Genomic DNA, 12875 nt, shown 5'->3' on the forward strand with positions numbered 1-12875 from the left:
AATGGCATTAAATTTTATGAGGTCATGTCCAGTAGATGTTAAAAGAAGCTTAAGGGAACTTTATCACTGATAGAAATTAACGGTTGGCACGAAAGAATGCCTGAGGGAGTTCAGTTCTAAGCAAAAATAAAATTGGTGGTATAAAAACTAAAATATAGAGTCATTGTGATTAATGTAAACATTTTTGTTAGGTAATTGGTTATGTGTTGCAGTAAAAGAAATGAGACCTCACAGTTTGAAAGGAAAGAATATTATTGTACTTAGAAAGCAATTAATGTTTCTAGTCAAATAAAAAAAATCTACATCACGTACAATATTTATATTCTTTCAGTAAACATATAACCTTTGGGGCTATATTTATCAAATAGTCAAGTCTCCACTTATTTACATTAGTTTTTTCTTTGGGCAAAATGTGTTTTCCCTAGTGGAGTACATTATTTTGTTTCATTAAACCTTTATTTCCACTCACATGCATTGCTTATATTACAGACCAAATGAGTAAATTCTGTGTACTTAAGTCATCTAAGGTTTGTGTTTTGGGGTGACTGATGGATGGCATGAAAATTCTGTTTCAAAAAGAAAATGGCTACATTAACTTATGGATAGATCTGTTTTGCATAATTATGTGGGGAACTATTCAGTAATTACACTAGTATTCACATGCTGTAATTTTCGTCGTCTTTATTCACTGTCATTCCAATGAGAGGAAACAGAAAACTTGTTCAGACGTATATATTCTTTCTTGCTCTGTCTTACAACCTGCAGTCACAGCATATAGTACTTTTTCAAATAATGCCTGTGCTCAAGCAGACAGCTACTGTCTTGAATTTTGCTCCCACAGTATGTGTGTAAATTCTGCACCGTACTTCAAATACCATGCTATAGATATGCGTAAATGGCCTTGTGCAGACCCGTTCCTTTCACATCACTTGAGGTCTGTGCCATCTGGATGCAGTGTTGGAGGTAACATTGTCATGCCTGCTGAGAGTGCAGAGCTCTAGTATGGAAGAGTCAAAGTTTCTGGATCAGAGCTTTTTCTCCTCTCCGGTTGGACAGAGAAGTACCGTACCTGTCATCCAGCGTAGCAAGTCATGGCCACATCCAAAATTTGGAAAGTGAAATCAGAAGAAAAGTGAAAATATTTTAGAATTTCTAGTGCCTCAGGACTGTTCTGTTGCTCTCCAGATCATTATTTTTGTGATTTAATATGAACTACATACGTGAAACATGCCTTTTCACATTTTCCTTAGGTAGTAAGTACTTGGTCAAAAATCCAAAGTCAAAAAGCTGATGCTCTGTGATGCTGGGTGACATTTTTGTCTTGCACTCAGACTGTTTTCTTTTTGGCTAAAAGATATTGCACTTTTTCTGTCTTAGAGAACTGGGGTAACTGTCTAGAAAAATTGACTACTACTTAACATTTATCCTATTATTGTGTAAACTAAAACATCAACCTTTTAGAAAACCTCTATATAATTGTTTTCTGCAAGAAAAGTCTAGTCATACTCATCTAATTTGCATTTTTGAAATCTTGTATTTCTCGTGTCTCCAAGTGCTTCATACTTGCATCCCTCGTTCCGTTCTGAAGTGCCACCAGGGATTGACACTACACGTCCTCCTCACAGGAGGGCAAGGGTGGAGAACAGATATCTGTCCCATGATGGATTACATACTTCTTCACAGAAATGTTTTATGGGGAGTTTCTTTCTCAGTATATATAACAGAGGGACCATTGTTCGACAAAGTACCTTGCACTGTAGTAAATAGAAGTGTTTTGTCATTCTGGCTGTCAATTTGATATATTTTTATATTCTGATGTAGCTGTGGACTTTCATCTCTTAGACATCTAGAGTTTACTGCTAATGCGTATATACCATTGCTCTTCAAATTTTTCTAGATCTGTCATTGACAACATGCATCTGCTTTTGCAACAGCAAAGTACAAATTTGGTGCTCTCCACATTAACTAAGGGTTGATTTAAAAGAATTTTGATTGAAATCTAGTGTTTTCATTATGCTTTGGCATATTTTGAGTTGGCAGTTTAAAAACTCTAGCTCAGTACTTCTTTTCTACTGTTTGGTGACATGTTTTTTCATCGGAGAAATCTATAGAAAATGTAGGGTACTGCTCCATTTCATATTCTCAGAGATATGGGTCTACTGGATACACAGTGTGTTCTGAGAAGTAGCAGCATTAATTAGACAGCCCCAGATGAGGAGTCTAGGGCTTCCTGGCTTCATCTTATAAAACCAAGCTAGACAGCTTTAAGCTCAGGTGTCCCTTTCTGGTGCAGGTTCCTTCTGTTTAGTTAATTTGATTAGGATAAGGCAGGTTCCATTGGCAGCAGGAATGTCCCTTTCAGGGTTGAGTATTTGAGTCTGTGCGGCAGTGTTGGTTGTCTTCAGGTGTTGGGGTTTTTCTCAGACTGTCTTGCTCAAGTTTGCCACGTACTGGTGCTATCATAAGGTGAAGGTACCCTAACATGATTTTTTTTTTAACAGTGCACTTGTGAATTGTCTTATCTCAAGACTTTGCTACTGATGGAACATCTTTAAGGTTTACCCAGATAACTTTAAACTTTACGCAGAGACTAAGTTGCTTTTTTCAAAATCATTCACATAATAGTTTTGTTAAGGAATGAAAAAACGTGCTTTCTGTTGTGTTATGAATGATGGATAAAGGAAGTAAAAATAATATGCACTTCTAATATATTGTGTGCATAGTTTAATAAACCGTTGGTTATCTCTCTACTTTTTGTAATGCTGCTAAAATGTGTTACGTAGTTACATTATTAAAAATGTGTCTTTTCAATAGATATGAGCAGGATCCTATTTCTAACTAATCTAACAGATTACCCTGCAATTTATGTTGATATAAATCCAAAGTAGCCTGTCGGACCTACAGATCTGACTGCTTCCAGCAGTGCTAATAGGAATTGTGGTAGGGGAGGCGGAGGCTGCAGCTGGAAGGAGCCGGAGGAGCTGAGCTTCCTGGGGTGACAGGGATGCTGTGGGTGGCCAAGTGCCTCTCCCTCGCCCTGGGCGTTTCAGTAACCGGCTGCTTCCCACCTTGCTTCATGTGGGACTTTCTTCACTTCTTACTGTGTGCTTTTAAAACTGTAGCATTTGAGGAGAGTCCAGGCGCTGCCCAGTCTTGCATCTCCGTGACAACTTCCTAACTTCAGGCTTCTCATCTGCTTCCTCTTCCTCAGAGCCAAAACCCACAGTTCAGCTGCTGGCTCTCAGGGGTAGTGCCAGCCCCTCCGTGGGATGCCAAGTAGCTCCACTGCCTTTTAGTTTCTCGCGTGCCTGAATTTGCATGTTTCCATTTGCAACCACGGTGCTGCTTCTTTTATTCTTTCTGGTTGCCTCCTAGCCGTAAATGCTGTCTGTTATCCTGTTCCAGATAAGTAAGTAGCTAGTTACGCATGTGTCACCACAGTAGCCATGTGGGTGCTCTGATTTCAGGCTGAACCTCTTTGTGTGCATGTGCTGGGCAAAGGAAAGTGGTATGGTTTTCAGTGTTCCTAAACATATTTACACTCAAGGAAGAAGCTCCAAGAAGGTACATTCTGCTTTCAGGAGAAGCCTTTGACATCCACCAGTAGTGCACTGAGTAACAAACAGCAAAGAAACCAAGCAGAATTGCTCCTGCTCTTTTTGACCTCTGCTCCTGGTTATCTTCAGGTGTTGGGGTTTTTCTCAGACTGTCTTGCTCAAGTTTGCCACGTACTGGTGCTATCATAAGGTGAAGGTACCCTAACATGATTTTTTTTTTTAACAGTGCACTTGTGAATTGTCTTCCTCCCCAACTTCAGGAGGTGAGGCTGCGTATCACTACCGCATGGCTTCCTGGCCAGGCTGGCCTTTCTCTTGATAAACCTGTTATTCTCAGTTGAAGAGCAGCTAGCTTCTTGTTGAAAGGGCAATTCTATTTCAATAGAAGAGCACTTAATCCTTTCTCGTTTGTCTTCTACTATCGTGTAATCTTGGCAAAACAACAGAATGTTAGAAAACTTCTGCTCAATCCTTTTCGGCTCCGTTTTTTTCCTAGACTCAATGGAATATGCATTACTGCTTTTGAATATGAAAATCGAACTATACTTACATATGATTTATTATCCCAGACAGAAGGATTGCATCTATCTATAAGATAGAAATGTGGTTAAAAATAGGATGTAATTGAAGTAAATTAAAGGACAATAGTAGCCTTCAAACATATAAAGAGATGGTATGTTTTTCTTATTGTCAGTGTAAATGGTCTCTGGAGACCACCTTTTTACAGTGATTGTGCATGTCTAAGATTAAGCAAAGCTGCATGACCAGTGCTATCTCAGGAGGATGCTGAGTCATTAACTCATGTTTATTGCCTCTTGCCATCTTTAGATTATTGCAATTTATAGCTCAAAGGCCTTTTAGGCTGTTTATAAGTTAAAATTAGCTAAATTCTTCTGGATGCAAGTGATAAGTCACTCGGCATTTGTATATCATGGGACCTAAGTTCCTAGCGATGATGCCAGGCAGCTTCTAAGATTTTTTTTCTTTCTGTGCAAAGTCTGATTGTGCTACTTGTCCCTAGTTATACTGGATTACTCTATCCTCTGTTTTGCTAATTTTGCTAATTTGCTATTTTGTTAAGTGTATATGCTCTTGAATTTACTGAAGTTAGAGATGATATTATTTATTAGGTATACAGCTTCCACTTCAATCAGACTACATTAAAATGTTTATATCTTATCTTGGAGTCTTTTGAGTCACATTTGGTGATGACCTAGGAACTTGTTTAAGTTATACATGGTAAATGATCAGCCAGGTTAAGTAGCAGATACAGGCTGTAGTACTGAGCATATGAACAGAAGTGGACATAATTTAATATGGACCAAAGACAGGTGCACTAGGAGGAACAATAACTGAAAAAAAAAGTTAGAAGAATCACATTTTACCTTATCCTGTGGATGTTTTCTTCTACCAGTCTTATTGCTGCTGGAAACAAATTCAATCCAGGCATTACTGGACTAAATGTTTATCGACTTCAGTGGAAGTCACATTTGCTTATATAAGCTAGTATTGTGTGGTTCCCACTAAATGAAAAGTCAAACTATTTTTCCAGGTACGTGCATTTTCTGAAGTGTTTAAATCACTATTAGCATCACAGTTAAACTTGGCCTTCTCATCATGCTCAAAGAGATTATATTAAAACACCTCTGGATGTAAATTATTTAAGATTTCGGTACCTTGCAATCACCTGAGAATTCTTCTTAAGCATTCCTATGAATTAGTCCAGTGGTATTAGAGTAAAATTCCTTTTTCTATGTATTTTATTGTTTTTAGTTTAGAGTACAGTGGGTAGCTCAGCCTATTTTGGTAAACGCAGAGGCTTCATCAGGAAAAGAAATATTATAAGTCCTTTGAATATACTTGCTGTTGAATTTATTGTAAATTGAGCTGCAAGGGGCTACATTTCTTAAACACTGAAGCTACATTCTAATTTCAAAATCAGTCCTCTAGACTTTTGTGTATCTTTTCCCATCTACACTTTTTCACACATACATTTTACATGTGGAAAAGTGTATGTTAATTTACAGGCTAACCTAATGACAGGGTTGGTGTTTAGATTTGTGAACACTCAGAAGCAGTTTCACTTAAAATGGAAACCCTCTTACTTTCATGTGTCTTGATTTAAACTGAAGTGCGCAGACAAAATTATTTCGAACAGAGATTTTGCCTGGAGAATACGCAGAGTTTACTCATATATGCGTATACACACATATGCAATTGTGATTTTATATGCAAAGATCATAGAAGATGCCACTTGATTGTCGTAAATCAGCAACCCAAAAGACACCGGAATTGACTGGGTTTGAGCAACATGCAATACAAGGTATTCTGATTCTCTCCAGAAGTTTTTGTTCGTAACGGCAAACCAATGTGTCTGCCTATCATACTGTTCAGCAGCTTTCTGCAGGGCTAAAACAGGCTTTGATTTTGCACCTTGGTGTCAGCATTCCTTACCTATTTTCAAATGTGGCCAGATTTCACTATCGCAAGATTAGCATATGTGCGGGCACTGTATTGTGTTTTACGATTATGTTCCTTTCCTAACTCAAATAAGCTTAAAGGGGAAAAAACACTGTTAATGCTTAATATATTTTTCTCATATTAATAGTGAAGGATAAACAAATGAAATATTTTACCTTATGTAAGACTTCTGTACTTCTAATGGCAAAGTCTCACAGTTAATTTTCTGCATATATTGCTAATTATCATAGTGTATCATTTTTTATTTCATTCATGGCAGAGTATAATATTTTAGGGCACAGTTGTTGAAATTAAAATGCTACCAAAAAATCTGTACCAAGCAACGCATGCATTCAAAGTATGCATCTGATGCTAAATGAACTTGAAGCGAGGGATAGAGAGTCAGGTTTGTACTTAAAAGTTGCATCATATTTATTTCAGAAAACTTAAACAACTTGCTCAGAGTGAAATGTTCTTCAACTTCCCAGCCTAATAATTATTTTATAAATATCAGAAGTGCTGTGCACTTAATTCTTCAGCTGAAGGCATTATTTGCAGTTTCTGTACACTGCTTCGAGCTTGCTCCATTTAATCATTTTAAAAGCTTATTTGGTGTAAATTGAATTTAACGCTGTAGTTGCAAGGGTGTTATGTAAAAAGTCCGAACGATTGTCGGTGGCGTAGGGGCTGTTGGTACCAAGGATGGAGCTTCAGAAGGGGAGCAGCGACTGCATCATCTTAAACTCTGCAGCACCCTCTCTTGACACGATACAGCAATGCCGTGAGCTTCCCTCCCTCGCTCCTCGGGAATCTATCAAAATACATAACAGAGAAATCCATAGCTCCGCTACGTTTTACTTTTTAAAGATCTAGTTTATGTAGTAAAATCTCAATTTGCCGTATGTTTTGGGATTAGTTCTCCTTTTATTTTTATTTTTTCTCCTCCTACTGCCATTTTGGTCTATCAGCGGACCCAAATCAGAAAGCTTCCGTCATCTTAGTCTTTTTGTATTTTTTTTTTTTCCTTTGCTGCACACATCCTGAAGACTTTCCAAACTGCATATTTGGTGCTGTAGAAATGCAAATTGTCTGGTCTTTTGTAAACCTTTCAATTGTCAGACTGCTCTCTTTCAAAATAATAGAGGAGCCTGGAATCGCCCATGCTAAAATTAAGAATTTATAACTGTATGGAACAGATGTTTTCATAAACATTTGCTATAATTAATTTCAACTAGGGGATTGAAGGAACAAAGCAGTTTTTCCCTCTTCAAAACTTTATTGCCTTTTCCCCATACAGTGAACTCTGAAATCTTTGCTTTAATATTGTTAATGAAACAAATTTACTCTTCTGTTTGGTTTTCATTGTGAAAAAGGAAAGCTTAATTTGAACAAGATACCAGCCTTCGGAACAATGGACAGATATGCTGAATTTCAAACATCGTGTGTGAAGGATTAAAATACAGAGCATAAGTCTTTAGGTGCTCATTTCTGAGACCACAACCCTGTGGTGTCAGTTGTCAGAGATTCCTACACACCAGAATAAATTTTATCCAGATCAGTTTGATGAATATCTATCTGTGCAGTAAACAGTATGAAGGAATTTTATGTTTGAAGAGTTGTGAACCTTGCTGTTACAAAAAGCAAAGGAGTCTCGTGGCATTATATATAGTTTTAATGCATAGTAAAATGCTTATTGTATGTTGATTACTCCTTTATACTCACAATAAAGGTCTGCAATCTGTTAAGCATTTTTTTTTGTTTGCATTATATGAGGAACACATTTTGACTAAAATCATTCTTCCATATTTTTGGGGGGATATTGTTTGGAATGTATACAGTTTAGGACCAGAATTTGGGGATTATTGTGAAGAAGAAAAATACCCATGCATTATTGTTCTCTTTTTACTAGTGCCTGTATATCGTATAAATATCATTTGAGAAAAAAAATGTTTAAAGTTTTAAAATAAGCACAGCTTAATTGTTTTACACCTGAAAGAACCAGTGCAGCTGCAAGGATTTTTTGAGCAAACTAGAATTCCTGACTGATCTGTCATCTATAAAGTGTGCAAAGAAAAATAGGTAGCTGTCATTAAAATTACATTTCAGCTTTCAATAACCATTTAATGAGTAGCGTAATTATATAAGTATGGTACCTCAAGTACTTCACTCAATAATTAAAAATAATCTCATCTTTAAAGTGAAAGCGCTATAATTATTATTTGACTTAACCAGGACCACTGTTATGATCTCCAGTGGCACCTCAGATTGTTCAAAGTGGTTTTGAAAGTATAAATTAAAATTGGATAAATCATTAAATTATTAAGCTTTAAATATGCTGAAAATGAATATAGCATGGAATTTGGAAGTCATGTTATAAGAATTGACAACCTTAGACTGCAAGCATATATTTGTGTTAAAATTTTCCTTGTCTCTAATCATAAAACACTGCATTAATGATCGAGTGTTTCATATCAACCTGAACTTAAATTTTCACAACAGTTAAATAAATTTTGTTTTTTAACAACATTTTAACCTTTGATTAGAATACAAAGAAAATATTAAGCAGAGTGCAAACTCGTCAGCAGAGAGATCTGTCTCCATTTTGACACTTGTAAGCAGGGGAATGCACAGTTTGATTTCCTAAGTGGGATCGCTTTCATCATGAATTCCTAAACTGCCAGCCATAAAACCCTTTCATAGGTGACATAAGATTGGTAAATTGGTTAGCATTATATAAATATACATGTGTGCCCACACATAGACATGCATATGTGTGTATACATACACACAGAAATATGTATGTATGTAAAGACATTTCTTTGGTATCAAAACATATTTTCAAAAGCAAAAAAAATAGAGTTCAGTTATTTTTAAAAGTAGGAGTATATCCATAGAGTAAGGGGATGTCACTCAAGCTTCCAGTCTTCGTAGACTTGCAGCTGGTTATGATAGTATCCCAGCCCTTCTCTGTAAGAAGTCCTGTGTTGAATTTTTGCATCTCGCAGAAAATAGCTGTTTTCAGAGAGGTAATGAAGGAGATGAGTGAGAAATGTCTGATCCCTACATGGTTCTTCACATGCTTTTTTACTCTTGTGGAGCACATGCTTAAGCTCAGAGTGCTCGTTGTGCCTGGTGCGTACCCAGAGCATCTTCCCGCTCTTGAACTGGAGCTCTGAAATGCTATCCAGTTTCTTTTATTGCCTGAAGTGGAAACTGTGCACTGCACCTTGAAAAAGCTCTTCTTTGAGAAGATATTATACTATCAGTATAATAGGCTGTTAAAAAATAAAAATACAAAAACAGTGTGCGTATTTAAATTGCGCTTCTCCTTATTACAGTTTCTACACATGATTTTCAGATAATCTTCAGGAAGTGTATTTGGCATCCTCCTTATTCTGGGTTCATCTATTTTATGCTATGTCTCTAATCTCAAACATGTTCTTACAAGAAAACAGTTACTGCAAGTGACAAGCCTGTGTGTTCTGGGTGAATCTAGTACCCTAGTAAATGTACAATTTACAAATCCTTCTCCATGCATCTCTGAAATCTAAAGCAGCCAGCATTTGAAATGTTCTTTTTTGACTGGTTAGTAAAAGCATCAATTTCAAGTTATGTGAATTCTCTTGAAACAGCCTCCAGCTGTGTCCTATAGTACCAGGTCCCAGCTACCCAAGTCCCAGCTCCCTTTAGCCCTTGGTCTCCATGTCCAAGAACAGCCGTTACTAAAATAGGGCAATAGAACTGAATTCTTTCAGAAGTTCATTCCCAGGAGAGGGAGTTTCTCCAGTTAAAGCAGCAGCAAGAAAGATATCCAAATGATTCACAGTCCCTTTGGAAGGATCCTGCCTTATTTTATTATTGTATTAAAACCAGTGACTGCTCTAGTGCTGAAAGCTGGGTGCCTTAGCCATACTTACTTTGACACTGATGCTTGTTATGCTACTGGTTGTTTCCTCTGAGGTGTGATAAGATTTATTTTACCCTTTTTTTCCCTAGCTTTTGCATTTGAAGTTTAAAAACCTTTTCAGGAGGTGTGGGACAACTTTGGTAGAGCATCCTCTGTTTCTTCAACAAAGCCTGTCTTCCCATTTTTGAGTCTCAGAAAGGATCTAAAGATTAGGATAATACTGAATCAATTAGGATTTTTAAAGGAGATACAAGAAGAAGATACAAATAATCTATCTGTTCTAGCGGGAGTTCACCATACCTTTCAAAAGGAGGAATAACTGGAACTTGCCTGAGGGGAGGGGATCCAGGGCATGGATTCCCACAGCTTATTGTCATAAGTTAGTGAAGCACCTGTCCCATTTGTTCTCAAGTATTGCAGACTATGAAGACTTACCAGGATTTGCTAGAAAGCCTTTTGGATAAACGTAGGTAAAATTTAGGGAATTTTCTTTTAAGTCAATGAATACTTTGCACTTTGCTTTATCATTTTTATCACTTTCAATGAAAGACATCTAAATCATCTTTCAAGATGTCATAACAGACGTATCTGTCTTAAAGGGGATGGAGCAAGAAAACAACCACAGAAATGCCTGCTCCACTAAATCTTGTTTTTGAGAGCTGAATGTACCTAATCCTATCCAGTTTTGGTAGCTGCTGCTAATGATACAATGCAGCAGCAAAAGCAGTTCTCAGAAAAACCCGCCAACAATAACTTGTGTGAATATGAGGGTTATTAACAATGGGTGTACAAGGAAGAATGCTAAAGTATTGGCAGTCGTTTAAATAAAGGAAATTATTGTCTTCTGAGAGAGTGCTTCAGAATAAAGCAAGCTACCCTTAGAGTAGTTTGTGAAGGACAGCTCAGTGGATGTAGCAATGTTCGTTGTGGGATCCTGATGAAAGAAAACTTTTGTCACCAAGATTCTGCTTTTCTTTGCAGAGTCCTGTTGACTCTTCAAGCAGGAGAAATGGTTTAGCTGAAAGAAATAAAGGCCTTGCATTTTTTGAGATATTCTTAAACCTCAGGAAGAAGGTTGTGTTACCATTCTTGAAAAGAGTCCCAAAATATATTTTTCAGCATATGAACTTAGCATTGTGAATGAGTTTTCTTTTTCAGTCTGACTAGTGTGATAGGTGAATGCTTAGGAGTTGTCTAAGTATAAATAAAGTGCAGTAATGCATTCAGGACCCATTTTGATGTGCTGTGTCCCTACAAACAATTGCTCAGTATCACTGCACCTAGCCATATGGCTTTAAAAGAGACTGAACATAGTTCAGTCATTTCTCTGAATGCTCAGGATCAGATGTGGAGATGGGTAATATATGAAAAAGCATATTACTTAAAATGGTCCCAATATGGGAGACTACTTTCCAAGATACAAGAAAAAAAGGGACAGATGGTTATTAATAACGGGAGGGTCGGCTCCTGGATGAAATATCTGGTGTTGTTAATTTAGTTAAATTTAGTAAACAAAAAGCAGATTGATTAAGTAGGATTTCCATTTTCAAAATAAATTGAGAGAGCTAATTAGTGAAATCAACTAGACTGAGTGATTTTAGACTAAAATGTAGTAGAGGTTTGGGATTTATTTTAGACAAAAGTGCAAAAGTTAATAAAAAAAATGCATTCCAAATTAGATGAGAAAAAACGCTTGGAAGGAAACTTCTATGCCAAAGTGAATGATTAAGTATTTTTTAAGAAATGTCTGGAGTAAGCAAAGATCCTGAAAGAAACCGAAAAACAGCTTGATTTGCAAAGAAGGCTACCTCCCGATATCAGAAACTGTGGGGTTATAGTGACAGTTAGCAAAAGTTAAGTTGAATTAGATCATAAGAAGGGAATTTAAATTAACAAGAAAATATTACTTGACTATGTAAAGAAACTTTCTGGGGAAGAAAACTAGAACCATTGTGCAGTGCAAATGGGCAAACGATATTAGATGTAATCCAGGTATCTTCTAAACTGGAAAAGTTTTAATTTTCAGTAAAAACAAAATTTCAGGCAAAGGCCTGAAAATGAATAAATAAAATAAAAGGGAGTGTTGGGTAGATATTATAGATTAGCACATCCAATAAAGATTAAAGCATCTGACTTGCAGAGTAAATGTCTTTCAAGAATACTGACAAATACTACTGCATGGAACAATTTTTTAGTCTTTTAGTTCATGGCTGATAGCATATATTTGAAGGAGGGGAAATGTAGTACCTGCACTTAGATTAAGAGAAAAAAAAAAGTGATAGCAAAGCAGCTATATAGGTTGACTATTATCCATGCAAGGCTTTAGAAAAGTTTTTAAGGAAGAAGTAAGAGAGAAGAGAAAAGTGAATGGCATAACTTTTAGTGCGGGTTTTTTGTTAAATGGGAGATTGTGCCCAGCTAACCTGCTAGCCTTTCAAAATATACATTAAGGAAATATGTTAAGTCTATCTGGACGTCAGTAAACCATCTAATGTAGTGCAATAGGAGATGTTATGAAATAGAAAGGATGGGGATTAGTAAAGTATAGTAATTATAAGATTAATAGAGAAATGCAGATTTTAGTGAAAGAATTATTTTTAGTGGAGTTTGTGGTGGAACTCATCCAATATTTTCATTTGTTGTCTTGCCACAAAGTGAGAGACTGCACTGATGGACTTTTATGAAGAAAAAATATTAGAAAGTAGTATCCAGTGCAAGCACAAATGAAGTATTCAGGTAGGACTGGTCCCTTCTGAGGAAAAGAGGACTAGAAATGGCATGAAGTAGTGTGAAATACAGTACTAGCAAGAATTTTTCCCCTAAACTGCAAACTTCTTTTTGTAGATAAAAACGGAGAGTAAACATGTAGGACTGTTGGTTAGGGATGGCTGTGAAACTGGAAGATGGTGTGGCGTGACCATAGACTGTATCGAGCAAGATTTTTTTGATGG

At 36.7% G+C, this 12875-nt stretch overlaps 1 protein-coding gene across 2 annotated transcripts in view; it reads left to right on the forward strand.

Annotated features, from left to right (window-relative positions):
* Positions 1 to 12875, forward strand: part of TBC1D5 (TBC1 domain family member 5) — a 324891-nt gene that overhangs the window by 143705 nt on the left and 168311 nt on the right. The window lies entirely within an intron of this gene.

This window comes from Calonectris borealis, chromosome 2 (assembly GCF_964195595.1).
Source record: "Calonectris borealis chromosome 2, bCalBor7.hap1.2, whole genome shotgun sequence".
In the NCBI taxonomy this organism is placed as follows: Eukaryota; Metazoa; Chordata; class Aves; order Procellariiformes; family Procellariidae; genus Calonectris; species Calonectris borealis.